Raw genomic sequence first — 25,716 nt, 5'->3', positions numbered from 1 at the left:
AATGTCTACTTTGCTTACATGCCATTGTTGTTGAGTTTTATCTTTCTGTTCCACCATCACATGGTTAAAAAGCTATACAACACATTTTTGTACTCTTCCCGTGGAGCCCACATTGTGTTTGCTGAATTTTCTTTTTCCATTCTATGAGATCGAAGCTAGCGTGTCCTGAATTTCTCCCTGTCTAGAATAAACTTATCGCAAAAAACATTGTAGTTAATAAATCTTACTTTCATAAGTTTGAACTTTTCCTATTCTTGTATATCTATTTTTCCCCGCATGGTCCTTTTTTATTTATTTATTGGTGTTGATTCTTAGATTTTTTAATTTAATTTTGGTGGAGCAGAGATACCTGATGAGGATGGTGCCAGACATGAATATCGTCATCAAGAAGAAGACCTTGAGGAGATTACGAGAAGCATTTCGAAAATATATGTGAGGTCACCTCATCTGGAGTATGATAAAGAAGCAGCAGATGTTAAGCAACTACCTCTCTTGCCATCTGTCAGGGATCCAAAGCTCTGGATAGTGAAATGCGCGGTATGGTGTTGACACACTGCCTTAACGTTCAATACTTCTAATTCATTTCTACGTTGTGTTTTGTAGATTGGTCATGGGAGGAAGGTCGCAGTTTGCTTAATGCAAAAGGCCATTGATAGAGGACCAGAATTGCAAATTCAATCAGTTTTAGTCCTTGATCATCTTCAAGGATATATATACGTAGAATCTGAAGAAGAAGCCCACGTGACGGAGGTATGTTATAGACGATACATTATGCTCTATTTTGACACATATTGAGCATAATGTCACTCGTGAACTAATGCGTGTATTGAGTAACCGACCAATAACCCAATTATTTATATGCTGCCTATATGTTACAGGCATGCAAGGGTATACACAATATATATGCCACTAAAATAATGCTAGTTCCCATAGAAGATATGGCTGATGTCCTTTTCGGTTAAATGCAAAGCAGTTGGGCTTGCCAGGGATACTATTGTCATAATGAAGATGGGAACTTACAAGGGAGACCTTGCAAAGGTTGTCAAGTATTATGCATTATATGCTGCAATGAGTAAATTTGATCTTCTCTTCTAATATTTAGGGTGTGTTTGGTACGAAGGAAACATTTTCCATAAATTATTTTTTAATTTTTCTACGTTTGGTTGGTTTAAATGTTTTGGAAAACAGTTTTCTTATAAACTCATTTTTCTCAAATTGGAGAAAATATTTTTCTTATCAAGAGAAGGGAAAACATTTTCTAAAACTCCTTCTCAACCTTCCCCACCCTATTCCCCACCCTCACCAACCCACCCACACCCCACACCCACCCACCTAACCCCACCCCATGCCTACCCGCCCACTCCTCTCTCCAAAATTTTTTTTTTTTAAATTTTAGTTTTTTTTCCATCACCACATATCCTACTATCCCGCAAAATTTTTTTTTTTTTTTACTTTTTTTATTGTAATTTTCAAATTTCTATTTGTTTTCTGCACCCTTCTCCCCCGCCAAATCCCACCCCCACTGCCCTCCACCCACGCACAAAAAAAGTTTTTTTACTTTTTTTTTTGTAATTTTCAAATTTCTGCGCCCCCACCCCACCCCACTTCCCCCACCCTGCACAATTTTTTTTTTTTTTTTTGTAGTTTCAATTTTCTATTTTTTCGTTTATTTGCACACACACCCCCTCGCCCCCCCTCTCCCCCGGGAAAAAAATAAATATTTTTTTTATAGATTTTCAGTTTTAGTTTTTTCTATCTTTCGGTTTACTGGCTCGAAATTTTACAAGTTTCAAAATTATGAGTTCGGAGGTTTATGTATTTGGAAGTTTACGGGTTTAGAAATTATAAAGTTTACGTGTTCGAAATTTCACGGTTTCGAAAGTTTAGCCGTTCAGAAGTTTATGAAATTTGTGGGTTCGGAAGGTTTTTGGTTCGAATTTTATGGCTTCATGTTTATTGTATCTAAATTATTTATGAATACTCTTGAGAAGTTATTTTCCTTAATTTGCGTACCAAATACCGAAAAATAAATAAGATTACTACTTGTTTTCCAAGAAAATGTCTTTGGAAAATATTTTCCACGGAAAACATTTTCGGTTATACCAAACACACCCTTAATCTTTCTGCTTTGCAGGTTGTGGATGTATATTATGATACACGGAGAGTCACTGTAAAATTAATTCCACGGATTGACTTACAGGCTCTCACTAACAAGTTGGTATGTTTACTTGATGGATTCTTGTACTTTGACATATGCTAGAGCCTTCATTTGGCAGGAGAGACTAATAGGTTCTGAATTCTTGACATACACGAGTGTTAAATGTTAATGTTGTAAGAACTTTTTGACCTCCTAATCTCATTAAAGGGATTGCTGGGACCTGGATGACCTCTACACCTTTGTAGATTCCCAGCATTACTTAGTGCTGGTTTTTGACAATTACGAGAATTTCTGTTAACCTATCCAAAAGAAATGTTTAATGTTGTAAGAAAAAGTTTGACATTCCTTCTGGCATTGTTGATAATGCTTTGTAGGAAGGAAGGGACGTTCCAAATGAAAATCCATTTATTCCTCCGCCACGCTTTATGAATACTGATGAAGCTAGGTAATTGTTCCTTGGTATCTCTAGTTTCAATAAGAGTACAGTCAATGATCTATATAGAACTGTTAAATTTGTTTCTCATTGTTTGTAGAGAGATGAATATACGTGTAGAGCGTAAGCTAGACTTGATGTCAGGTTACTATTTTGAGGATATTGGAGGTATGAAGTTCAAAGATGGATTCTTGTACAAGACAGTAGCAATGAAATCAATCAGCACCCTGAATGTACAGCCAACTTTTGATGAATTTGAGAGGTTTCGCCAACCTGGTGGGGTGGGGATGGTGATATGGCTGGTCTATCTACTTTGTTTTCAACAACAACATCAACAACAATCCAGTATAATCTCACCAGTGGAGTATGAGGAGGGTAGTGTGTACGCAGACCTTACCCCTACTCTAGGGTAGAGAGGTTGTTTCCGATAGACCCTCGGCATCCCTCCCTTGCTTTTGCGGTGACTCGAACTCACAACCTCTTGGTTGGAAGTGGTGGGTGCTCACCACTAGAGCAACCCACTCTTGTCCTACTTTGTTTTCCAGTAGGAAAAAGGTCACTTTATGTAGGGTGACTGCGTTATTGTGGTGAAGGGGGATCTCAAGAACTTGAAAGGATGTGTTGAGAAAGTTGAGGAAAATACTGTTCATATCAGACCAAGTGTGAAAGAACTTCAGGTGTATAGTATTCCCCCTTCTTTAAATATGTGTCATTCATTCATCAAGTGTCTCAGAAGGAGTAAGTACTATATTTTTCATCAACATGTTTCCCTGACTTTGGCAGGATACTCTGGCTGTTAGTGACAAAGAGCTCTGCAAGTACTTTGAGCCCGGGATTCACGTGAAAGTAATATCTGGTTCATCGTATGAAGGTGCAACTGGTATGGTTGTTTCTTTTGAGGGGCATGTGGTGAACTTGGTAGCAGATACTACCAAGGCGAGCAAATCTGGTAATTAATTTGAGTCTCTAATCTGAAGTCCTTCAGAACAATGCTGATATATACCATATGTTTTTTTAAATATCTGCAGCTCCGTGTATTTGCTGATGATGTTGTTGAGAGCTCTGAAGTAACATCTGGTCTCACTCGTATTGGGGAGTATAAGCTCCATGACCTTGTAATACTAGAGTAAGCATTTGCTTGTTATAAGAGTAACATTAAATAGTTTAGTCCTTTTCGAACCAATAGCTAATTTTCTAAAGTGATAACCTTTTGCAGCAACAAGAGTTTTGGCGTGATTATACGTGTAGACAGTGAAACTTTCCAGGTGAATGCTATAATTTTGAGGTTTGAATTATTCTATTAACTGTGTTGTTCACATTTGAGCGATAATATAGGTCCTTAAAGGTGTCCCTGATAGACATGAGGTACAGGGGCGATCCAAGAAAATTGGTGGCCTAAAGCCAATTTTTAATTTGGGGTCTTTTAGAAGGAAAATATTTTTTATCATAACATCGATGATTCATTCCGATGTTCCTACACATAGAACAACACAATTTAGCGTAATTGTCGCACAATAACTCACTTAAACCAATAAAATATAAAGCGAGTAATGTGCTAAAAGTATAAAATTTTGGCCTAATATCAGTTATTAATAGTTTCTTTTATAAATAATTTAGTCTCTCCTAAGATATTGTTGATCTTAGATAATAGAACCAAATTCATATAGATACCTCACTAATGATGTCACTCGTAAAATTTAAATAATGAAAAAATTTATATTCGAACAAGGGTTTAGGAGGGTGATTCTCTTTCTGCATTTTTTGCACAAACGGTTACATCACTACTAAATTAAAAGTTATCTTATTTTTTTATAAAATATTTTATTTTTTATTTTAACATATCCAATATATTTAGACCCTACCTCTAAAGATTGTTGTGAGATGTATTTGATCCAACTTACCTTAATTAGATATATTGGGTTCGAGTCCTGCGGTTAAAAAAAATTCTGTTAAAATGTGTTCTCTGTTTTACTAGGCCTTACGCGGTACGAATCTAGATTAGTCGGGGTCTTAATACAAATACGAGTAGAAAAATAAAAGAAAAATTTAGGGCCCAATTTGGGGGCCTAAAACCTTTGCTTTAGTGGCTTGACCCTTGGGCCGCCCCTGCTGAGGTAGCACTTGTTAGATTTAGGGAGATCAAAGGGAAAATTGCGAAGAAAGGATATGCCCAAGATTGATTTAAGAACCAGTTAGTGGTGAAAGACGTGGTAAAAGTTCTTGAGGGTCCTTGCAAAGTGAATAATTGGCATTTCAAGTGAAATTCCTGTTACTGACATTGTTTTTAAGTGGCGTTTGTTTTCATCATAACCATTCTCGTTACTTATAGGGAAAACAAGGTCCTGTGGAACACATCTTCAGAGGAGTTGTTTTTATTTATGATCGCCATCACCTTGAGCATGCTGGTTTTATTTGTGCCAAAACACAATATTGTGTGTTGATTGGTGGCTCACGGGCAATCGGTGATAGAATTGTATGTCTGTATTTTCTTGCTTTTGAGGATTTGAGCTTGCTTTTGATTTTGCAATTCTTGAAGTTTCCAACTCATTCAAAAAAGTCAAAGTTATAGGCCTAAAGATTTTTTTTTTTGGTTTGGTAGCCAATTTTGTTAAATTTTTTTGATTTGGCAGGCAATATTGTTGAATTTCTTTAGTTTGATAGCTAACTTTGTTGAATTGTCAACATTGAAGAAAAAGAAGGAAAAGTGTGCAAATTGTCAAATATAGTAGGCTTTAGAGAGTGAGGCTTCGGCTATAAAAGGAGAGCTTTAGCTCTCATTTCTATACACCAACAAAGAGAGAATGAAAGAGTGAGATATCATAGACAGGGTATAAGAAAATAGTCTGTGCGAAAAATAGAGGGTGAGCGATATTGAAGTGAGGTGTGAATATCAAAAGAAGGTTATTTCTTTTGAGTGTTGTAGTGGTATTTGGAGTATTTTACTCGGACCTACAAAGTTTAAAATTTCTTGCTATAGTGATATCAGTTGCTCGTCTCGGGGCCGTGATTTTTTTCCTTATTCAAAAGGGTTTTCCACGTAAAAATCTTGGTGTCGTTGTCACTCTTTTATTCTTGTTAATTACCGTATCTTGGTGCTACGTTATTATTCCACTTTTATTACCGTGAATATTATTTCTGTGAAGGGTTTATTCCCAACAACTAGTATCAGAGCACATGTTCTACTCGTTCACAGAAATACTATTCACTGTCGGTAGTACTATAATCGGGGAAAAATAAAAATATCCGAAGTAAAATACGAGATAGAAAAATTTAACGGAGATAGCGGTTTCTCAACATGGCAAAGAAGGATGAGAGATATGCTCATCCAACAAGGATTACACAAGGTACTAGATGCTGATACCAAAATGCCTGATACCATGAAAGCTAAGGATTGAGCTGACTTAGATGAAAGGGCTGCTAGTGCAATCAGGTTGCACTTATCAGATGATGTGGTAAATAACATCATTGATGAAGATACCACATATGGCATTTGAACAAGGTTGGAAAGTCTATACATGTCCAAAACGCTAACAAATAAATTGTACCTGAAGAAGCAGCTATACGCCCTACACATGGGTGAATGTATGAATTTTTTGTCACATTTAAATGTGTTTAATGGACTAATCACACAGCTCGCCAATCTCGGAGTGAAAATCGAGGAAGAAGATAAAGCCATCTTATTGTTGAACTCGTTACCATCTTTGTACGATAATCTGACAACAACCATCCTGCACGGTAATACTACTATTGAGTTGAAAGATGCCACATCGGCTCTTCTACGCAATGAGAAGATGAGAAAGAAACCTGAAAATCAAGGACACGCTATCATCACAGAAGGTAGAGGCAGGAGTTATCAAAGGAGTTCGAGCAACTATGGTAGATCCGGAGCTCGTGGGAAGTCTAAGAACCGATCCAAATCAAGAGTTAGAAATTGCTACAATTGTGATCAACCAAGTCACTTCAAAAGAGATTGCTCAAATCCAAGGAAGGGCAAAGGTGAAACTAGTGGCCAGAAGATAGACGACAACACAACTGCCATGGTGTAAAATAATGATAATGTTGTCCTCTGTATAAACGAGAAAGATGATTGCATGCACTTATCAGGTCCAGAGTCAGAATAGGTGGTTGATACAACAGCATCTTACCATGCCACACCGGTAAGAGATCTTTTTTGCAGATATGTAGCAGTTGATTTTGGCCTTGTGAGAATGGGTAACACAAGTTACTCAAAGATTGTGGGGATTAGTGACATTTATATCAAGACAAATGTCGGATGCACATTGGTTCCGAAGGATGTGCGACATGTACCTGATTTGCGGATGAACTTGATCTTGGAAATTGCTTTAGACCGAGATGGATACGAGAACTATTTTGCAAATCAAAAGTGGAGACTCACCAAGGGATCATTGGTGATTGAAAAGGGAGTTGCTCATGGCACGTTGTTCAGGGCAAATGCAGAAATAAGCTAAGGTGAATTGAACGCGGCACAAGATGAGATTTTTGTAGATTTGTGGCACAAAAGAATGGGTCATATGAGCAAGAAGGGATTGCAGATTCTTGCCAAAAAATCACTCATTTCGTATGCCAAAGGTACAACGGTAAAACCTTGTGACTACTATTTATTTGGTAAGCAGCATAGAGTCTCATTTCAGACATCGTCTGAAAGAAAATTAAATATACTTGATTTGGTATATTCTGATGTTTGTGGTCCAATGGAATTTGAATCGATGGTCGGTAACAAATATTTTGTTACTTTTATTGATAATGCTTCACGAAAATTATGGGTTTATATTTTGAAAATCAAAGATCAGGTATTTCAAGTTTTTCAGAAGTTTCATGCTATGGTGGAAAAAGAGACAGGCCAAAATCTAAAGCGTCTCTGAAGTCACAATGGAGATGAGTACACTTCAAGGGAATTTGAAGATTACTGTTCGAGCCATAGGATCAGACATGAAAAGACAGTTCCTAGAACCCCACAACACAATGGCGTAGCCGAAAGGATGAACCACACCATAGTGGAGAAGGTGAGAAGCATGCTCAGAATGGCTAAACTGCCTAAGTCATTTTGGGGTGAAGCAGTTCGGACAACCTGTTACCTGATCAATAGGAGTCCATCAGTTCCGTTGGCATTTGACATCCTAGAGAGAGTTTGGACCAACAAGGAGGTGTCCTACTCGTATATGAAGGTGTTCGGTTGCAGAACTTTTGCGCATGTACCAAAGGAGCAGAGAACAAAGCTAGATGATAAATATGTTCCCTGTATATTGATCAAATACGGAGATGAATAGTTCGGATACAGATTGTGGGATCTTGTAAAGAAGAAAGTCATCAGAAGCAGAGATGTAGTCTTCCGAGAAAGTGAAGTTGGAACTGCCGATGATATGTCAGAAAAGGCCAAGAATGGTATAATTCCTTATCTTGTTACCATTCCTTATTTTTCTAACTATCCCACAAGTGCAGAAAGTACGACCGACGAGGTTTTCGAGAAGGGGGAGTAACCTGGTGAGGTTATTGAGCAGGAGGAGCAACTTGATGATGGTGTCGAGCAAGTGGAGCACCCCACTCAGGAAGAAGAACAACCTCAACCTCTGAGGAGATCAGAGAGGGCAAGGGTAGAGTCATGCAAGTATGCTTTCATGGAGTATGTCCTCATCTGTGATGAAGAGGAGCCAGAAAGTCTTAAGGAGGTGCTGTCTCATCCAGAAAAGAACTAGTGGATGAAAGCCATGCAAGAAAAGATGGAATCTCTACAGAAAAATAGCACGCACAAGCTGGTTGAACTTCCAAAGGTAAAAGATCACTAAAATGCAAATGGGTCTTTAAACTCAAGAAAGATGCAAATGACAAGCTGGTCAGACACAAAGCTCGATTGGTGGTAAAAGGCTTCGAACAGAAGAAAGATATTGATTTTGAAGAAATTTTCTCACCTGTTGTAAAAATGACTTCTATTCGAACAATTTTGAGCTTAACAGCTAGCCTAGATCTTGAAGTGGAGCAGTTGGATATGAAAACTGCATTTTTTCATGGAGATTTGGAAGAGGAGATTTATATGGAGCAGCCAGAAGGATTTGAAGTAGCTGAAAGGAAACACATGATGTGCAAACTGAATAAGAGTCTTTATGGGTTGAAGCAGGCACCAAGGTAGTGGTACAAGAAGTTTGACTCATTTATGAAAAGTTAAACTTATACAAAGACATATTCTGATTCATGTGTATACTTCAAAAGAGCTTTTGACAAAAAACTTTTTTATTTTGTTGCTGTATGTGGATGACATGTTAATTATAGGAAAAGACAAGGGGCTGATCACAAAGTTGAAGGGAGATTTGTCCAAGTCATTTGATATGAAGGACTTCGGTCCAACACAATAAATTCTGGGTATGCAGATAGTTCGAGAGCGAACAAGCAGAAAGTTGTGGCTGTCTAAGGAGAAGTACATTGAACGTGTACTGGAAAGCTTCAACATGAAGAACGCTAATCCAGTCAGCACACCTCTTGCTAGTCATCTAAAGATGAGCAAGAAGATGTGTCCTACAACAGTGGAAGAGAAAGGGAACATGGCTAGAATTCCTTATTCTTTAGCAGTCGAAAGTTTGATGTATGCAATGGTATGCACCAGACCTGATATTGCTCATGCAGTTGGTGTTGTCAGCATGTTTCTTGAAAATCCTAGAAAAGAACACTGGGAAGCAGTCAAGTGGATACTCAGGTACCTGAGAGGTACCACGGGAGATTGTTTGTGCTTTGGAGGATCTCATCCAATCTTGAAGGACTATACAGATACTGATATGGCAGGTGACATTGATAACAAAAAATCCACTACTGGATATTTGTTTTCATTTTTAGAGGGATCTATATCATGGAAATTGAGGTTGCAGAAGTGTGTCGCACTCTTTACAACGGAAGCGGAGTATATTTTCGCTACTGAAGCTGGCAAAGAGATGGTATGGCTCAAGCGGTTTCTTCAAGAGCTGGAATTGCATCAAAAGGAGTATGTCGTCTATTGTGACTGTCAAGGTGCAATAGACTTGAGCAAGAACTCCATGTACCATTCAAGAACAAAGCATATAGATGTGAGATATCATTGGATTCGTGAGTAGGTGGAGAACGAATCTTTACAGGTCAAAAAGATTCACACGAGTGAAAATCCTACTGATATGTTGACCAAGGTGGTACCAAGAGACAAGTTCGAGCTATTCAAAGAACTTGTCAGCATACACTCAAACTAGAAGACAATACTACCTCCTCTAGATGAATGAGACTGTATGGGGATATTGAAGTGACCCATCTCATTCAAAAGTCAAAGTAATAGGCATGTGCCTAAGAAAAAATTTCTTTGGTTTGGTAGCCAACTTTATTGAATTTCTTTGGGTTGTTAGCCAACTTTGTTGAATTTCTTTAGTTTGATAGCCAACTTTGTTGAATTGTCAACATTGAAGAAAAAGAAGGAAAAGTGTGTGCAAATTGTCAAATATAGTAGGCTTTAGAGAGTGAGGCTTCGGCTATAAAAGGAGAGCTTTAACTCTCATTTCTACACCCCAACAAAGAGAGAAAGAAAGAGTGAGGCATCACAAACATGGTATAAAAAATAGTTTGTGAGAAAAATAGAGAGTAAACGATATTGTAGTGAGGTAGAAATATCAAAAGAGGGTTATTTCTTTTGAGTGTTGTAGTGGTCTTTGGATTATTTTACTCGGACTTACAAATTATAAAATTTCTTGCTATAGTGATATTAGTTGCTCGTCTCGGGGCCGTGGTTTTTTTCCTTATTCAAAAGAGTTTTTCATGTAAAAATCTTGGTGTCGTTGTCACTTTTTTTTTCTTGTTAATTATCGTATCTCGATGCCACGTTCTTATTTCGATTTTATTACTGTGAATATTATTTATGTGAGGTTTATTCCCAACAATTCTATCTTAATTATTGTCTCGCGGGCTGAATATTGTGCATACGACGGAACTCCTCTAGGGTCACCCCTTCTCATATATAATTACCAATGGTATACTGTATAAAGTAACAAATTGGACTCCAATCTTCTCCATTTTCTATTTTTCTTTTTCCTCCCCAAAATTCAAACCTCTTCATCCAAAATTGAGTACACTAATTCCACCATTCAAATTTAATACGCTATTAGAATCGGGGATTATGACAGCGAGTTAAATGCAGGACGTAAATTGAAGTTTTTAAAGACCAAAGGCATAGTTTTTATGTTAACAGAGTGATGGACTGGGTCAATGCCTTATTTCCATTTTAACTCAGTTGAAGTTTCAATATCCAAATTGAAATCGTTCTTATTTACAGCATAAACAAAGTCATACGATTAGTTAAGAGCTTAAACCCCATCGGCTGCCTAGTAAAAAAGTTTGAAGCTTTGAATTTGAAAATCGTGTTTTATAAAATTGTTATTTGTTTGGATTTGATATTGTTGAAAATGATTGATAATATCCTATGGAGCTTATATCTCAATTTTGAGTGAGTTTGCTAAAGATTAGAGTTGGGTTTAATTAAAATTTCAGACTGAAACACGGAAAGGAAGAAGAATAATATTGTATAGTCAGACCTCTCTATAACAACATCCTTTTTTTTTATAATTTTTTTAAAATGTAAATAACAGTCATTCACTATAAAAGCTAAATTTTTTTCGGAACCAATTTTATGTTATATTTCACCTTTCTATAACAACTTTTTACCTAAAAGCAATATCTATCTTTATAGGAGTACGCTCTTTGTAAAATTATCCCTCTATAAAATCCATGTAGAATCTCTAATAAGATAACCAATAATAAGTTTAAAGATTTTGACCTCAACCTACTGCTACTTGGACTGAGATAGAAGATTCAATTGTTAACCTCTTAGATTACCTTCAAGTGAAATCTATTGGATATCCTTTTGTTGAAAGTTTTGATTTCTTCGCTAATTCAAGCGTTATATCGCTAGTAAGAGACTGGATTATTAGAATCCACGAAACAAGCTACAATTACAGAGTTTTTTCATCAATCTTAAAAAGAATTTACTTTCTAGTAGTTTTAAAATGTATGCTTTAGAGCTTAATTCTTCTACAAATTTATTGATAATGTGTTAGCTTTCTTTAATATTTAATTAGTAAAATTTACATATCTTTTGAGTATTTAAATTTGAATAATTTTCTTATCTTTTATATGTAACACTAAAAAATTAATTTTTGGATAATTTTTGTTTATAACAACTAAAATATATTTAAACCTTAAATGATGTCATAGGTGTATAACAAACATTGCTATAGAGAGATTTGACTGTATATATAAATTGGGTTTATGTTGTTTGTATAACTGCTACAAAAATATTGAATTGAGATTGAAGATTGAAACTACTTGGGCAAGTGTAATGACCCGACCAGCCGTTTGAGCTCTAGCATGTCGTTCGGCGATTTGAAACTTTGAGTAGCTTCACTTCATGTATTATGATTTGCACGTGTAGTTGGTTTTGATTTTCGGAAAGTTCGGAGTTGATTTGGAAGGATAATTCTCAATTCTGAAGTTTTAAGTTGGAAGAGTTTACCAAGGTTTGAGTTTTGACTAAACGACCTCAGAATTGGGATTTGAAAGTTCCTATAGGTTCGCACGTTGATTTCAGACTTGGGCGTATATTCGGGTTGAGTATCGGATGGTCCGAGAGCGTTTCAGCGCTTAATACCGGAAGTTTGTATTTTGAAGGTTTTGAAACTTGGTAAGTTTGACTTGGAGTGAGTTTTGGTATTATCGGACTCCGAACGGTGTTCCGAGACCTTGGATATGTTCATTTTATTGATTGGAACTTGTGCGTGAAGTTTGGTTATGATCCGGAATGTCTAAGTATGATTCAGACGCATTCGACGAAGTTTGAATGTTTGACAGTTAAGAGAAGGTTTTGATCGTCGATTCGTGGATTTGATTTTATTCGTGGCATTTCTAGCCTTTGGACAAGTTTGAATAAGGTATTGAGATTGTCTTGTATGATTGGACGGGTCCCGGAGGTCTTAGATATGTTTCGGGGTGGTTGTGGACCAAATTTGGATAATTTGTTGCTGTCGGTGTTGGTTTCTGGTGTTATTCTTCGCGAACGCGATGGGATACACGCATTCACGAAGAAGGATTTTTGGCTGCTGGGAATTTGTGCTCCGCTTTCGCGATGGAGGACTCACGTTCAAGAGGTGTGTGTGGGGGAGGGGGGAGGGGCAGAGGTGCATCACGTTCGCATAGGTGAGGCTGGGTCTGGAGAATGGCCTTCGCGTTTGCGAAGGTCAGGTCGCGTTCGCAGTGTTCAGTCCAGGTAAGGAATCGTATTCGCGAACCTGGTCTCGCGATCACGAAGAAGGATTTGGATATGTTGCTTAGTTTGTGCTTCGCGAACGCGAGGCACATGCCGCGTTCGCGAATAAGGACGCCTGTCAGATTATATGTTAGCCAAGTCGGGAATTTTCTCATTTCAACTCATTTCTCCCTTGCTTGGACGATATTTAGGTGATTTGGAGGAGCCATTTTCATCATCTATCATGAGGTAAGTTATTTCCACTTGTTGTAAGTTAAATACATGGATTATATATGAATTTTAACATAGAATTTGGTAGATATTGTGGGATTTTGGAAGAAAACCTAGAAATGGTATTTATGAGTTTTGAACATGAAATTGGACATAGAATTGAGAATAAATTATATATTTGCGTTCGTGGTGCTATGGGTAATAATTATCTTCGAAATATTTTGGAATCCAGGCGCGTAAGCTTAGGGGTTGACTTTGTTGACTTTTCGGGCGGAATTGAGAATTGTTATTAATTGTTAAATTATGAGTCTTTGGGGTATATTTTGATTGATTTGCACATTATTTGACTAGTTTCGAATAGTTTGGCATTGATTTGAGGAGTTAGAGAGGCATTGGAGCCGGTTATCTGATTTTGAAGCGAGGTAAGTCTCCTCTCTAACCTTGTGAGGGGGAATTTACCTAGTAGGTGCTATAATTGTTATATGCTACATGTTGTGAGAGCTACACACGTATGAGGTGACGAGTGTCAGTGCGTATGCTAGAATTCCTAATTAGGTTGGGGTAGACTTAGACACACCCCAAGCTTTAATTGTAATATTTGAGTTATTCTTGCCTGTTTAATTGCTTTAATTTACAATTTTTCCCGAGAGTAGACTTGGGTAAATTATCGGACTTGCGATTTTAGATATTTGACGAGCTACTTGATTAGCAGTAGAGAGTATACTTCCTTTTATGGATTTTCCTCGTGTTGTACGGATTTGTCCGAAAGTTTCTTGAATCTCATAACTCACACATATATTCGTGAGTGAGGCTAGTGACACGTCAAGTTTCACTATTCTTATGGTATGGGGCTGAATGCCTCAGCAGTATCATTATGGGATCCGATCGTTCACCTCGGCAATATTATGAGATACATCTATGGTTCGTGCCAGTCGACCATCGCCAGTGTACATGATTATGGGATCGGACTGAACCCCTCAACAATACTATTATGGGATCGGGCCGTACATCACGGCATGTAAATCATGCCATTACTCTTATGAGATTGGGTGGCTCTCCTCGGCAGCATCATGCGCAATACTTGATAAGAAGTTTGTGTACCCGTACGTTTTTCTCACTTGAGATGTGACCGTTTATTTGGTGCTGACCATTATGTATTCCATTTGAGGAAGTACTTGGTATTTGAGGACTTCGTGTTTACTCTTCAGTTGAGGATTACATTATGTACTTATATTTGTGCTCACTGTTTTACCTGCCATGCCTTATACCTATTTATTTTTATTATATCTGATTTATTGGACCACTAGTAAGTGTCGATGTCGATTCCTCGTCACTACTTCTTCGGGGTTAGGCTAGATACTTACTGGGTACGCGTTGATTTACATACTCATGCTACACTTCTGCACTAATTGTGCAGGCATTGAGACAGGTACATTTGGCGGTCATCTTGGCGCATAAGCATAACTGCCGAGGAAACTTTGTAGTGAGCTACATTCCATGTTACGATCCGCAGCACACGGAGGCCTCTTCTTATTCATTTATTTTATCATGTCTATTTTACATTCCTGATCATCATTAGGAGTTTGTTCAATATATTCATTGGGCTCACCCCCGGAGTGCATCCCAAAAGCATCCGCAACCATATCCTGAATTCTAGAATCATGATTTCTATTCTCTACTGACCTACTACTTTCACCAACAACCATGTTATGAAATATTCTACGGCTACCATCGATCTCTCCATGATTAGTCCACACAAAAGTAATTCTCTATAACCCCTTCCTATAAAGATGAAACTTAACTTTCTCCAATTTTTTAAACTTCACACAATCGCACTTGACACAAGGGCACCTAATTACTCCTTCAATTTGGTATGATGAAAGTGACATTGCAGGTCTAATAAAGTCATCAACCCTTTCTACAAAATCTTCCAGCAATCCCCGTCGATTAGGATAATTTCTATTGTACATCCAAGTACGATGTTCCATCTATACAAATAAAAACAAATTGAGATATTTCCATAAGTATTACAACTACTTAATATATTCTATAATTATAAATTAATTAAATTATTTTTAGTTAATTAAGATAATTACTTTTTAATAATTACACCTAAAAGGTTCAACAATTGTTACAACCCGGGCGCGAGTAATAGCCTCGATCCTTTATTTACTACTTTTCCCATATCTATTTCTGCTATTGTGACTTGTCGGGAGGTTTCGTTTTGGTTTTTGGAGTGTTTTGGGACACTTAGTCCCTAAATGGAGGTTTAAGCCTTAGGATTTGGACTGTAGTCTGGACTGTATAAAAACGACTCCGGAATGAAATTTCGTCTGTTCCGTTAGCTCTGTTAGGTAATTTTGGACTTAGGAGCGTATCCAGATTGTGATTTTGGAGATCCGTAGCTTATTTAGGCTTGAAATGGCGAAAATAGAATTTTTGGAGATTTGGACCGGTAGTGAAAATTTTGATATCGGGGTTGGATTCCGATTCCGGAAGTTGGAGTAAGTCCGTAGTGTTGAATATGACTTGTGTACAAAATTTGAGGTCAGCCGGACGTGATTTGGTTGGTTTCGGCATCGGTTGTCGAAGTTGGAAGTTTCAAGTTTCTTTAAGTTTTAATTGGAGGGTGATTCGTGATTTTTGCATTGTTTGATGTGATTTGAGGGATCAAAGAAGTTCGTATGGTATTTTAGAATTGGTTGGTATATTTGGTTGAGGTCCCGGGGGCCTCGGGTGTGTTTCGGATGCTTAATAGATGAATTTTGGACTTAGGGAAGTTGTTGAGTTTTGCTAGTTCTGGTGTTTCGCACCTGCGGAGGGGAGACCGCAGGTGCGGGCTCGCACGTGCGGAAGACCAGGCGCAGATGCTGCATTTGGAGGCTTGACCAGGGCTAGCAGGTGCGAGAAATTTCCGCATCTGCGAGCGCAGATGCGCCCAAAGATTCGCAGGCGCGGAGGAAGACCGCAGAAGCGGACAGTGTTCCGCAGGCGGGAATGCGAAAGTGTGGCCCCCATTGCCGTAGATGCGGACCCAACCCTCTTAAGTGATTTCTGCAGCTGCGGGGGATTTTCCGCAGATGCGGCGTCGCAGCTGCGACCCAAGGCCCGCAGGCGCGAAGATCGCTGGCAAAAAGGGGCAGAATAGAGGGTTGTGGTTCATATTCACAAATTTGATTTTTGAGCTCAAGAGAAGGTGATTTCTTGAGGGAGTTTCAGAGAAAGCTTTGGGGTAACGATTCCTAACTTGTTTTTAGTTGTATTTCATTAATCTAGTTGTTTTCTTCATTTAATTAAGGATTTTGAGTGAGAAAGTTGGAAAAATGGGGGAAAAGTTCCCCAACCGAATTTCTTAGTTTTGAGTGGGATTTAGACATCGGATTTGGATAATTTTGGTACGAGTGATATCGTGAGTGAATGGGTGTTCATATTTGGTAAATTTTACCCGATTTCGAGACGTGGGCCCGGGAAGACTTTTTGGGTGTTTTTCTAATTTCTTGCCTTAGCTTTGATTTCGTTAGCTAAATTAGTTTCTTGTAGCTATATTTATGTTATGTAATTGGTTTTAATTAGATTTGGGCCACTCGGAGTTGGATACTCGTGTCAAGAGTGTGATTTCGGATTTGATTTGAGCTTGGTTCGAGGTAAGTGACTTGTCTAACCTTGTGTGGGGGAACTCCCCTTAGGATTTGGTACTGTTTTTGATATATGAGCGCCGTGTACGTGAGGTGACAAGTGCGTACACGTGCTATTGTTGCAAAACTCCATTTTCATTTAGTAAAATACGTGTCTTCCTTAACTGAGCTACACTAGCATATGTAATTATCCTGTTTAGTTTAGAACAACATGTCTACGTGTCTTAATTGTTTATGTGAACTCTGTGCAACATGCTTAATGAATTTCTTACTTCTTCATTGACTTGTACTTAGTCTAAATCATAAGAATTCGTGATGTAGTTGTATTTCTATTATTTGCGCTGCATATTTACTTTGGGACTACGGAACGGTATTCCGGTAGATCCCTCTGTCTTGCATATTTACTTGGGACTACGAAACGGTATTTCGGTAGATCCCCCTTGTCTTGCATATTTACTTTGGGACTACGGAACAAATATTTTGTTACTTTTATTGATGATGCTTCACGAAAATTATGGGTTTATATTTTGAAAACCAAAGATCAGGTGTTTCAAGTTTTTCAGAAGTTTCATGCTATGGTGGAAAGAGAGACAAGCCAAAATCTAAAGCGTCTCCGAAGTGACAATGGAGATGAGTACACTTCAAGGGAATTTGAAGATTACTGTTCGAGCCATGGGATCAGACATGAAAAGACAGTTCCTAGAACCCCACAGCATAATGGCGTAGCCGAAAGGATGAACCGCACTATAGTGGAGAAGGTGAGAAGCATGCTCAGAATGGCTAAACTGCCTAAGTCATTTTGGGGTAAAGCAGTTCAGACAACCTGTTACCTGATCAATAGGAGTCCATCAGTTCCGTTGGCGTTTGACATCCTAGAGAGAGTTTGGACCAACAAGGAGGTGTCCTACTCGCATATGAAGGTGTTCGGTTGCAGAGCTTTTGCGCATGTACCAAAGGAGCAGAGAACAAAGCTAGATGATAAATCTGTTCCCTATATATTGATCAAATCTGCAGATGAAGAGTTCGGATACAGATTGTGGGATCTTGTAAAGAAGAAAGTCATCAGAAGTAGAGATGTAGTCTTCTGAGAAAGTGAAGTTGGAACTGCCGATGATATGTCAGAAAAGGCCAAGAATGGTATAATTCCTTACCTTGTTACCATTCCTTATTTTTCTAACTATCCCACAAGTGCAGAAAGTACGACCGACGAGGTTTTCGAGAAGGGGGAGTAACCTGGTGAGGTTATTGAGCAAGAGGAGCAACTTGATGATGGTGTCGAGCAAGTGGAGCACCCCACTCAGGAAGAAGAACAACCTCAACCTCTGAGGAGATCAGAGAGGGCAAGGGTAGAGTCATATAAGTACCCTTTCATGGAGTATGTCCTCATCTGTGATGAAGAGGAGCCAGAAAGTCTTAAGGAGGTGGTGTCTCATCCAGAAAAGAACTAGTGGATGAAAGCCATGCAAGAAAAGATGGAATCTCTACAGAAAAATAGCACGCACAAGCTGGTTGAACTTCCAAAGGGTAAAAGATCACTAAAATGCAAATGGGTCTTTAAACTCAAGAAAGATGCAAATGACAAGCTGGTCAGACACAAAGCTCGATTGGTGGTAAAAGGCTTCAAACAAAAGAAAGATATTGATTTTGAAGAAAGTTTCTCACCTGTTGTAAAAATGACTTCTATTCGAACAATTTTGAGCTTAACAGCTAGCCTAGATCTTGAAGTGGAGCAGTTGGATATGAAAACTGCATTTTTTCATGGAGATTTGGAAGAGGAGATTTATATGGAGCAGCCAGAAGGATTTGAAGTAGCTGAAAGGAAACACATGGTGTGCAAACTGAATAAGAGTCTTTATGGATTGAAGCAGGCACCAAGGCAGTGGTACAAGAAGTTTGACTCATTTATGAAAAGTCAAACTTACACAAAGACATATTCTTATCCATGTGTATACTTCAAAAGATCTTTTGACAAAAACTTTTTTATTTTGTTGTTGTATGTGGATGACATGTTAATTATAGGAAAAGACAAGGGGCTGATCACAATGTTGAAGGGAGATTTGTCCAAGTCATTTGATATGAAGGACTTCGGTCCAACACAACAAATTCTGGGTATGCAGATAGTTCGAGAGCGAACAAGCAAAAAGTTGTGGCTGTCTAAGGAGAAGTACATTGAAAGTGTACTGGAAAGCTTCAACATGAAGAATGCTAATCCAGTCAGCACACCTCTTGCTAGTCATCTAAAGATGAGCAAGAAGATGTGTCCTACAACAGTGGAAGAAAAAGGGAACATGGCTAGAGTTCCTTATTCTTCAGCAGTCGGAAGCTTGATGTATGCAATGGTAAGCACCAAACCTGATATTTCTCATGCAGTTGGTATTGTCAGCATATTTCTTGAAAATCCTAGAAAAGAACACTGGGAAGAAGTCAAGTGGATACTCAGGTACCTGAGAGGTACCACGGGAGATTGTTTGTGCTTTGGAGGATCTCATCCAATCTTGAAGGACTGTACAGATGCTGATATGGCAGGTGACATTGATAACAAAAAATCCACTACTGGATATTTGTTTTCATTTTCAGGGGAAGCTATATCATGGCAATCAAGGTTGCAGAAGTGTGTCGCACTCTCTACAACTGAAGCGGAGTATATTGCCGCTACTGAAGCTGGCAAAGAGATGGTATGGCTCAAGTGGTTTCTTCAAGAGCTGGAATTGCATCAAAAGGAGTATGTCGTCTATTGTGACTGTCAAGGTGCAATAGACTTGAGCAAGAACTCCATGTACCATTCAAGAACAAAGCATATAGATGTGAGATATCATTGGATTCGTGAGTAGGTTGAGAACGAATCTTTACAGGTCAAAAAGATTCACACGAGTGAAAATCCTACTGATATGTTGACCAAGGTGGTACCAAGAGACAAGTTCGAGCTATTCAAAGAACTTGTCAGCATACACTCAAACTAGAAGACAATACTACCTCCTCTAGATGAATGAGACTGGATGGGGATATTGAAGTGACCCATCTCATTCAAAAGTCAAAGTAATAGGCATGTGCCTAAGGAAATTTTTTTTTGGTTTGGTAGCCAACTTTGTTGAATTTCTTTGGGTTGTTAGCCAACTTTGTTGAATTTCTTTAGTTTGATAGCCAACTTTGTTGAATTGTCAACATTGAAGAAAAAGAAGGAAAAGTGTGTGCAAATTGTCAAATATAGTAGGCTTTAGAGAGTGAGACTTCGGCTATAAAAGGAGAGCTTTAACTCTCATTTCTACACCCCAACAAAGAGAGAAAGAAAGAGTGAGGCATCACAAACATGGTGTAAAAAAAATAGTTTGTGAGAAAAATAGAGAGTGAAAGATATTGTAGTGAGGTAGAAATATCAAAAGAGGGTTATTTCTTTTGAGTGTTGTAGTGGTCTTTAAATTATTTTACTCGGACCTACAAATTATAAAATTTCTTGCTATAGTGATATTAGTTGCTCGTCTCGGGGCCGTTATTTTTTTTCTTATTCAAACGAGTTTTCCATGTAAAAATCTTGGTGTCGTTGTCACTTTTTTTCTCTTGTTAATTATCGTATCTCGATGCCACGTTATTATTTCGATTTTATTACCGTGAATATTATTTATGTGAGGTTTATTCCCAACAATTCTATCTTAATTATTGTCTCGCGGGCTGAATATTGTGCATACGACGGAACTCCTCTAGGGTCACCCCTTCTCATCAAGATTTGCGAATCTCAGAACTCCACCACATGCTCCAACAAGATCATTTAGAGGTGGCCCACCTATGAGTTGTAAGTTTCTGATAATGGTGTTATCTTGATATTTTAAGTTATATTTTTAAATTTTATTCACATGTGGAGTCCATCTGATCATCTGACTTTTAAGTTAAATGCTATTTGTCACATTTGTGATCTTTATTTTGCTGTTCTCTGTTTAGTCATTAGTCTCTCAATTTTTATGCTTGGTGTGCTCTAGATGGAGGAAGACATAGATGTGGAAGAGTACATGCTGATGCTTTAGTTACCAAAGGTGATTCCTTAAACACAAAGGGCCCTCTTTCTGATTTTTGGACAGTCATCCAAATTTAGGCAGAGATTTCCTTTTTCAACTTTCTGTTTTTTCCATCTTTTGATTACTTTCATTCTTTGCTGACTGCGATAATTCCTGCAGTTGAACGCAATCATTTTTGGGATAATGTTAACGTTTCAACACAATTTCGGTAAGTATATCGCTGCAAACCTTGAGTTGTTGAGTGTTTTAGTGTTCACTGTCTAACTATTATTCTGTTTATTTTAGGGAACCATTTAGATATATTTTGGGAAGTGAAATACCATAGACTCCACTCCACCCATCTATGATGAAGACAACTTCTAAACATTACTGGATGAAATAATCAAATTAGTTTAATTTTTGAATGTTGTGCTACTTTTTAATTGTTTAAAAATCTTGGTTGCATACAATTTTGCCTGGGGATTGAACAACATTTGATGGGTGGCACAAAAGAAAAAAAAGTAAGTTGGTTTTAGGGGTGGCCCAAAAGAAAAAAGAAAACCCTCTAATTTTCAGGAAATTTTATGCGGTGGCAACCAAAACTTTTATTGTGTGAAAAAGAAATATTTTTTTTAAAAAAGGGTTAGTAAGTCGGGAAATCTTCCCTCTTAATAGAAATATATAATAACGTGTAAAATAATACAGCCTTTAGTTTTAGGAATTTTTACGTAGATATGCTTAATTATAAACATATTATTACTTTTATAGAGGTTCTTTTTTAATTGCATATCTCATATATAATTACCAATTGTATACTGTATAAAGTAACAAATTGGGCTCCAATCTTCTCCATTTTCTGTTTTTCTTTTTCCTCCCCAAAATTCAAACCTCTTCATCCAAAATTGAGTACACTAATTCCACCATTCAAACTTAATACGCTATTAGAATCGGGGATTATGATAGCGAGTTAAATGCAGGACGTAAATTGAAGTTTTTAAGGACCAAAGGCATAGTTTTTATGTTAACAGAGTGATGGACTGGGTCAATGCCTTATTTCCATTTTAACTCAGTTGAAGTTTCAATATCCAAATTGAAATCGTTCTTATTTACAGTATAAACAAAGTCATACAATTAGTTAAGAGCTTAAACTCTATCGGCTGCCTAGTAAAAAAGTTTGAAGCTTTGAATTTGAAAATCGTGTTTTGTAAAATTGTTATTTGTTTGGATTTGATGTTGTTGAAAACGATTGATAATATCCTATGGAGCTTATATCTCAATTTTGAGTGAGTTTGCTAAAGATTAGAGTTGGGTTTAATTAAAATTTCAGACTGAAACACGGAAAGGAAGAAGAATAATGTTGTATAGTCAGACCTCTCTATAACAACATTCTTTTTTTTTATAATTTTTTTAAAATGTAAATAACAGTCATTCACTATAAAAGCTAAATTTTTTTCGGAACCAATTTTATGTTATATTTCACCTTTCTATAACAACTTTTTACCTAAAAGCAATATCTATCTTTATAGGAGTACGCTCTTTGTAAAATTACCCCTCTATAAAATCCATGTAGAATCTCTAATAAGATAATCAATAATAAGTTTAAAGATTTTGACCTCAACCTACTGCTACTTGGACTGAGATATAAGATTCAATTTTTAACCTCTTAGATTATCTTCAAGGGAAATCTATTAGATATCCTTTTGTTGAGAGTTTTGATTTCTTCGCTAATTCAAGCGTTATATCGCTAGTAAGAGACTGGATTATTAGAATCCACGAAACAAGCTACAATTACAGAGTTTTTCCATCAATCTTAAAAAGAATTTACTCTTCTAGTAGTTTTAAAATGTATGCTTTAGAGCTTAATTCTTCTACAAATTTATTGATAATGTGTTAGCTTTCTTTAATATTTAATTAGTAAAATTTACGTATCTTTTGAGTATTTAAATTTGAATAATTTTCTTATCTTTTATATGTAACACTAAAAAATTAATTTTTGGATAATTTTTGTTTATAACAACTAAAATATATTTAAACCTTAAATGATGTCATAGGTGTATAACAAACATTGCTATAGAGAGATTTGACTGTATATATAAATTGGGTTTATGTTGTTTGTATAACTGCTACAAAAATTTTGAATTGAGATTGAAGATTGAAACTACTTGGGCAAGTGTAATGACCCGACCAGCCGTTTGAGCTCTAGCATGTCGTTCAGCGGTTTGAAACTTTGAGTAGCTTCACTTCATGTATTATGATTTGCACGTATAGTTGGTTTTGATTTTCGAAAAGTTCGGAGTTGATTTGGAAGGATAATTCTCAATTCTGAAGTTTTAAGTTGGAAGAGTTTACCAAGGTTTGAGTTTTGATTAAACGACCTCAGAATCGGGATTTGAAGGTTCCTATAGGTTCGCACGTTGATTTCAGACTTGGGTGTATATTCGGGTTGAGTATCGGATGGTCCGAGAGCATTTCGGCGCTTAATACCGAAAGTTTGTATTTTGAAGGTTTTGAAACTTGGTTAGTTTGACTTGGAGTGAGTTTTGGTATTATCGGACTCCGGACGGTGTTCCGGGACCTTGGATATGTTCATTTTATTGATTGGAACTTGTGCGTGAAGTTTGGTTGTGATCCGGAATGTCTAAGTATGATTCAGACGCATTCGACGAAGTTTGAATGTTTGACAATTAAGAGAAGGTTTTGATCGTCGATTCGTGGATTTGATTTTATTCGTGGTATTTCTAGCCTTTGGACAAGTTTGAATAAGGTATTGAGATTGTCTTGTATGATTGGACGGGTCCCAGAGGTCTTAGATATGTTTCGGAGTGGTTGTGGACCAAGTTTGGATAATTTGTTGCTGTCGGTGTTGGTTTCTGGTGTTATTCTTCGCGAACGCGATGGGATACACGCATTCGCGAAGAAGGATTTTTGGCTGCTGGGAATTTATGCTCCACGTTCGCGATGGAGGACTCACGTTCAAGAGGTTTGTGTGGGGGAGGGGGGAGGGCAGAGGTGCATCACGTTTGCATAGGTGAGGCTGGGTCTGGAGAATGGCCTTCGCGTTTGCGAAGGTCAGGTCGCGTTCGCAGTGTTCCGTCCAGGTAAGGAATCGTGTTCGCGAGCCTGGTCTCGCGATCACGAAGAAGGATTTGGATATGGAGCTTAGTTTGTGCTTCGCGAACGCGAGGCACATGCCGCATTCGCGAATAAGGACGCCTGTCAGATTATATGTTAGCCAAGTCGGGATTTTTCTCATTTCAACTCATTTCTCCCTTGCTTGGACGATTTTTAGGTGATTTGGAGGAGCCATTTTCATCATCTATCATGAGGTAAGTTATTTTCACTTGTTGTAAGTTAAATACATGGATTATATATGAATTTTAACATAGAATTTGGTAGAAATTGTGGGATTTTGGAAGAAAACCTAGAAATGGTATTTTTGAGTTTTGAACACGAAATTGGACATAGAATTGAGAATAAATTATATATTTGAGTTCGTGGTGCTATGGGTAATAATTATCTTCGAAATATTTTGGAATCCAGGTGCGTAAGCTTAGGGTTTGACTTTGTTGACTTTTCGGGCGGAATTGAGAATTGTTATTAATTGTTAAATTATGAGTCTTTGGGTATATTTTGATTGATTTGCACGTTATTTGACTAGTTTCGAAAAGTTTGGCGTTGATTTGAGGAGTTAGAGAGGCATTGGAGCCGGTTATCGGATTTTGAAGTTAGGTAAGTCTCCTCTCTAACCTTGTGAGGGGGAATTTACCTGGTAGGTGCTATAATTGTTATATGCTACATGTTGTGAGAGCTACACACGTATGAGGTGACGAGTGTCAGTGCGTATGCTAGAATTCCTAATTAGGTTGGGGTAGACTTAGACACACCCCAAGCTTTAATTGTAATATTTGAGTTATTCTTGCCTTTTTAAGTGCTTTAATTTACAATTTTTCCCGAGAGTAGACTTGGGTAAATTATCGGACTTGCGATTTTAGATATTTGACGAGCTACTTGATTAGCAGTAGAGAGTATACTTCCTTTTATGGATTTTCCTCGTGTTGTACGGATTTGTCCGAAAGTTTCTTGAATCTCATAACTCACACATATATTCGTGAGTGAGGCTAGTGACACGTCAAGTTTCACTATTCTTATGGTATGGGGCTGAATGCCTCAGCAGTATCATTATGGGATCCGATCGTTCGCCTCGGCAATATTATGAGATACATCTAAGGTTCGTGCCAGTCGACCATCGCCAGTGTACATGATTATGGGATCGGACTGAACCCCTCAACAGTACTATTATTGGATCGGGCCGTACATCACGGCATGTAAATCATGCCATTACTCTTATGAGATAGGGTGGCTCTCCTCGGCAGCATCATGCGCAATACTTGATAAGAAGTTAGTGTACCCGTACGTTTTTCTTACTTGAGATGTGACCGTTTATTTGGTGCTGACCATTATGTATTCCATTTGAGGAAGTACTTGGTATTTGAGGACTTCGTGTTTACTCTTCAGTTGAGGATTACATTATGTACTTATATTTGTGCTCACTGTTTTACCTGCCATGCCTTATACCTATTTATTTTTATTATATCTGATTTATTGGACCACTAGTAAGTGTCGATGTCGATTCCTCGTCACTACTTCTTTGGGGTTAGGCTAGATACTTACTGGGTACGCGTTGATTTACATACTCATGCTACACTTCTGCACTAATTGTGCAGGCATTGAGAGAGGTACATTTGGCGGTCATCTTGGCGCATAGGCACAACTGCCGAGGAAATTTTGTAGTGAGCTACATTCCATGTTACGATCCGCAGCACACGGAGGCCTCTTCTTATTCATTTATTTTATCATGTCTATTTTACATTCCTGATCATCATTAGGAGTTTGTTCAATATATTCATTGGGCTCACCCCCGGAGTGCATCCCAAAAGCATCCGCAACCATATCCTGAATTCTAGAATCATGATTTCTATTCTCTACTGACCTACTACTTTCACCAACAACCA

General features: G+C 37.7%; 1 pseudogene; it reads left to right on the top strand.

Moving 5' to 3' along the window:
• Positions 1-327: 327 nt before the first annotated feature.
• Positions 328-25,420, top strand: LOC107816595 (putative transcription elongation factor SPT5 homolog 1; annotated as a pseudogene).
• The last annotated feature ends 296 nt before the right edge of the window (positions 25,421-25,716 follow it).

The sequence above is a fragment of the Nicotiana tabacum genome, chromosome 12, assembly GCF_000715075.1.
Source record: "Nicotiana tabacum cultivar K326 chromosome 12, ASM71507v2, whole genome shotgun sequence".
In the NCBI taxonomy this organism is placed as follows: Eukaryota; Viridiplantae; Streptophyta; class Magnoliopsida; order Solanales; family Solanaceae; genus Nicotiana; species Nicotiana tabacum.
The sequence above is the reverse complement of the archived record's forward strand: the minus strand, read 5'-3'. Positions and strand labels throughout refer to the sequence as shown.